This window comes from Physella acuta, unplaced genomic scaffold, assembly GCF_028476545.2.
Source record: "Physella acuta isolate Inbredline_101_S28 unplaced genomic scaffold, ASM2847654v3 ptg000065l, whole genome shotgun sequence".
In the NCBI taxonomy this organism is placed as follows: domain Eukaryota; kingdom Metazoa; phylum Mollusca; class Gastropoda; family Physidae; genus Physella; species Physella acuta.
The window spans coordinates 481,968-487,967 of record NW_026731585.1 but is presented as its reverse complement, the minus strand read 5'-3'; positions in this window follow the sequence as shown (position 1 = coordinate 487,967).

Below are 6,000 nucleotides of genomic sequence, written 5' to 3'. Positions count from 1 at the left end.
CATAAAATACAAAGATTATATAGGGAAATACGACTGGTGAGTTTTGACCCCTTTACGAAGTTTTCCCGGACATGGCGAGTTTTTTGTGACACCCCAAGGCGTTCTCCTACGACCTCACAAAATATCAAGGGGGGTCGTCGGAGGAAATTTTTTTTCGTAATATAGCCCATATAAGGCGCCGGTCAGTCGAGGTCAGTTTAGACCCCCTCTCCGTCGACGTTACGGCCAACCGTCACGGGCCCTCGTGTTCTATCTCCCCAAGGCACCATCGTGCCAAATTTGACGCGCCTGCGGCGCCGGGAAGTGCCCTATCGGGCACTTGACCACTTTGCTTTATATATATAGATATGTGTGATCCGTCCACTTAACACTTGCAGATCATACAAAGAACCCTAGCCTGATGTAATTTACTTATAATAGATATGTGTGATCCGTCCACTTAACACTTGTAGATCATACAAAGAACCCTAGCCTGATGTAATTTACTTATAATAGATACTAGACTACCCGTCATCCGTTGGATAAATGTGGGTTTCGGGGGTCATCCATAAAAAAAACATCACGTCTGTCACTCAGAGGCGTAGCGACCCTTCCCGGCGCCCGGGGACAAGTTTTTCGATTTGAACCTACACCCCCCCCCCCCCGCAAGATTTCGATGTGCAACCCCCCCCCCCCCTCAAACTTTCGATTTGCACCCCACTCAACCTTTCAATTTATTTTTTCAACCCATTTTGGCGCCCCCTAATGTCGGCGCCCGGGGACATATGTCCCCCACGCCCCCCCCCCCTTCGCTACGCTACTGTAGTGTCACTTATTGTCACAAAAAACAGACCCCACATTAAAAAATGTTTTTTATCCTTTAAAAACACCGAAAACACCGATTTCGGACTATCCCTTCATATACTGACGTAACAGGTGACCTACTCAACTCTTCTTCACCTGCCCAGTGTCCCGCCAAGTCTCAGACAACATGTTTTTATCGTTTAAAAAACGATTCCAGCCGAGCATGTTTCTGACCACACTATCCTTTCATATGCTTAGGACAAAGAAACAGATGAACTCTACTTCACCTGCCCTGTATCCCGCTAAGTTCAATTATCATTGACGTATTGGACTAGAACAGGGGTCTCCAAACTACGGCCCGCGGGCCGGATGCGGCCCGCGAGGTCTTCTCATCCGGCCCGCGCAGATTTTTATGTCCACGGAAAAATCATTGTTTGTTGGAGGTGGCTGAGGAACTTTTACCAGAAAATTCAAAACAATTTGAACATTAACTTTGGGTGCAAATACCTTTGCCAGCCGTGTTGCAGACATTGGTGAAGAAGGTGAATTTTATAAGGTCACAATTGCTCAACCATAGATAGTTCAGAGACATGTTGAAAGATACAAACAAGGAATCGCAAGATTTACCATATTACACAAAAGTAAGATAGCTAAGTTGTGAGAAAAGTTATGAGCTGAGTATTTTCTGACTGAGATAAAAGGCAAAAGAAGTAAAACTGTTTCAAACACATTTGAAGCAAATTTGGCCAGTTGCTCAGTTGAACTACAGCAAATGACCTCCTTAGAAGGGCGAGTGGGTTTCTGTGTTTCTTTCAGACTTGTTTTCTCCAGGGGGGGGGGGGGGTAGGGGTTGGGGACACTTGAAATTTGTATATATTCCTATATAAACTATATTTCGTCGAGATAAGGGGAAGAGGCGGTTGACGTTTTTCGGGGGAAGGGGGGGGGGGGGGGGGGCAAACATATGCCTGAAAGAAACTCTCGCCCCCGAACTGATATTTAATAGCAAATGCGACCCTCTGGCTGAAAGGTTTGGAGACCCCTGGTCTAGAACCTGTGCCACCCGCATGAAAGCCGATTACACTAACAACTTAGCTATTTACTCGTGACGTCACAGATGAGTTTTTATACTATACTTTAATACTTTGAGTCTCCTTATGCAACTTGATTTACGCGCATAGATCTAGATCTAGTAGTAGTAACTTTCAAATTAAATTTTATCTTAAATTAGCCAAACAAAGATTTATATAAAATAAGGCCTGAAATAGATTCTAGATGTAGAATTTGCATTAAGTCTAGATCTAGAATTTACGTAAAGTCTAGTGCCCTAGAGCTAGATCTAAAATCTAGATTTCATAACAACATGTTCTTCCTTCGACAGCTGATCTGTAGATCTAGAGAAATTTATCGTAAAACTAAATGAAAAAGACAGTTGAAAATTGATTTTAAGTGTTGGAACGTAATAAATACAGCAAACGGACGTATTGTTAAAGTTATGGCCGACAGAAAATTAGATTTAGAACGCGTTAAACTTTTGAATGGGAACACAATCTTCTTCAATAGCGCCGCCATTTTTTTGTACTAAAAAAGTAAACAAAAAACTGTGACGTCACGGTTCCGTCGAGTCTAGTCGTTTTTCTAATCTTTTTAAAAAAGTGTGGTTAATCTACATATGAATAAATCAATAAATTAATTAACGTCTTTAAATAAATTTGTGATTAACAGTCTGTCTTAAAACAAAAATTGTTCTCTACCTACATACTATTTTACAGCTCTCTACGATGAGTAGAACCATTTACAATAGTAGATCAGACAAACAAACAAAAAAAAATATTCAAACATGTAAACAAACTTGACTTTTAGTAGTCTACTAGACTACCCGTTATCTAGTAAGATAACTGTGGGTTTCAGGGGTCATCCATAAATGACATCACGTCTGTCAGCACTTATCATCCCAAAATAACCAGACCCCCACATTCAAAAAGACGTTTTTTATATTTTAAAAACTCTACTAAACGCTACTTCACCTGCCCAGTGTCCCGCCAAGTCTCAAACAACATGTTTTTATCGTTTAAAAAAACGATTCCGACCGAATGGCTCTGACCACACTATCCCTTCATATGCTGAGAACATTGAAACAGGTGAACTCTACTTCACCTGCCCTGTGCCCCGCGAGGTCCTAATAGTGAACCTTATCATTCACATACACGGCTTTTTTTTTTTTTTTTTTTTTTCGTACGAATACAGAAAAACCTTATTTGTTATTTGTTATTTTATTTACATACAGGGCTGAAGAAAAAATAATTAAAATCATTGTTGTAAAAATAGAATAAATCTTTCTACTATTACTAAAGTCATTGTTCTAAACTTCTATAATTAATATGGTTAATCTACCAATGAATATATCAATAAATTAATTAACGGCTTTAAATTAATTTGTAATTAACAGTGCATTTAAAACAGAACAATATTTACCACCAAAAATCATATTTTACAGCTCTACACATAATGCATATTCTCCCCAATAACAAATAAAAAAAACAACAACACAAAAATGAGTTATCAAACGTCACTATTCCGTCAAAGTTAAGCCATCGTTTTAAAAGTTTAAAATTAATGTGATTAATCTACCCATGAATAAACCAATAAATTAATTAACTTCTTTAAATAAATGTGTGATTAACAGTCTGTCTCCAATAAAAATAATGTTCTCTACCTACATACTATTTTACAGCCCCCCATATAGAGCAGTTTCCTTACAGTACGAAATCAGACAAACAAATAAATATTCAAACATGTAAACACTTGACCACTTTGCTTTATATATATAGATATGTGTGATCCGTCCACTTAACACTTGCAGATCATACAAAGAACCCTAGCCTGATGTAATTTACTTATAATAGATATGTGTGATCCGTCCACTTAACACTTGCAGATCATACAAAGAACCCTAGCCTGATGTAATTTACTTATAATAGATACTAGACTACCCGTCATCCGTTGGATAACTGTTGGTTTCGGGGGTCATCCATAAAAAACATCACGTCTGTCACTCAGAGGCGTAGCGACCCTTCCCGGTGCCCGGGGACAAACTTTTCGATTTGAACCCCCACCGCCCCCCCGGCAAGATTTCGATTATTTTTCCAACCCATTTTGGCGCCCCCTAAGGTCGGCGCCCGGGGACATATGTACCCCCCGCCCCCACCCCCTCTCTACGCTACTGCAGTGTCACTTATCGTCACAAAAAACAGACCCCACGTTCAAACATATGTTTTTTATCTTTTAAAAACACCGAAAACACCGATTTCGGACTATCCCTTCATATACTGACGTCACAGGTGACTTACTCAACCCTACTTCAACTGCCCAGTGTCCCGCCAAGTCTCAGACAACATGTTTTTATCGTTTAAGAAAACGATTCCAGACGAGCATGTCACTGACCCCACTATCCCTTCATATGCTAAAGACAAACAAACAGGTGAACTCTACTTCACCTGCCCTGTGCCCAGCGAGGTCCTGATAGTCAACCTTATCATTCACATGTAGGCCTAAGAAAAAATAATTGAAAACATTGTTGTACAAAGAAAATAATTCTCTTTACTATTACTAAAGTCATTGTTTTGAACTTTTATAATAATGTGGTTAATTTACCCATGAATATATCAATAAATTAATTAACGGCTTTAAATTAGTTTGTAATTAACAGTGTTTTTAAGAAGGAACAATATTTACCACCCTAAATACCATTTTACAGCTCTACACATAATGAAGATTCTCCCCAATAACAAATCAGAAAAACAAACAAACAAAAAAAATGAGTTATCAAACATCACTATTCAGCCAAAGTTAAGCCATTATTCTAAAACTTTAAAACAAATGTGGTTAATCTACCTATGAATAAATCAGCAAATTAATTAACGTCTTTAAATAAATGTGTGATTAACAGTCTGTCTACAATAAAAAATTATTCTCTACCTACATACCGTTTTACAGCTCTCCAGATAGAGTAGAACCATATACAATAGTAAATCAGACAAATAAATATTCATGTAAACAAACTTGACTTTTAGTAGTATACTAGACTACCCGCCATCCTTTGGATAACTGTGCGTTTCGGGGGTCATCCATCAAAAAACATCACGTCTGTCACTCAGAGGCATAGCAACGCTTCCCGGCGCCCGGGGACAAACTTTTCGATTTGAACCCCCCCCCCCCCCCGCAGGACCTAGATTTGCAACCCCCCCCCCCCCAAACTTTTGATGTGCACCCCCCCCCCCCTCAAGATTTCGATTTGAACCCCCCCCCACTTAAACTTTCGATTTGCACCCCCTAAACCTTTCAATTTATTTTTCCAACCCATTTTGGCGCCCCCTAAGGTCGGCGCCCGGGGATATATGTCCTCACTACGCTACTGCAGTGTCACTTATCGTCACAAAAAACAGACCCCACATTCAAAAATATGTTTTTTATCTTTTATAAACACCGAAAACACCGATTTCGGACTATCCCTTCATATACTGAAGTCACAGGTGACCTACTCAACTCTACTTCACCTGCCCAGTGTCCCGCCAAGTCTCAGACAACATGTTTTTATCGTTTAAAAAACGATTCTAGCCGAGCATGTCTCTGACCACACTTTCCTTTCATATGCTTAGGACAAAGAAACAGATGAACTCTACTTCACCTGCCCTGTAACCTGCCATGTTCAGATAGGCAACTTTAGCATTCACATCTAAAAAAAAAAATTGAAAAAAAAAAAACTTCATTGACGTATTGGTCTTGAACCTGTGCCACCCGCATGAGAGCCGATTACACTACCAACTTAGCTATTTACTCGTGACGTCACAAGTGAATTTTTATACTATACCCTGAGTCTCCTTATGCAATTGATTTACGCGCATAGATCTAGATTCTAGATCTAAGTCTAGTAGTAGATCTAGTAACTTTCAAATTAAATTTTATCTTAAATTAGCCAAACAAAGATTTTTATATAAAATAAAGAAGGTCTGAAATTATCTAGATCTAGATAGAATTATCTAGATCTAGTTTCTACGACTCGTTTGCTTACGTCTTAAGTTTAGTTTTTCTTGCTAGATCTAGAATCTAGATCTAGATTTTCTAGTTCTAATCATTAGCTAATAGCTACGCGAATAGGCCCGGGAGCAAGCATTTCAAAATTACCATATTCCAAACAAAGATTTATTTAAAATAATA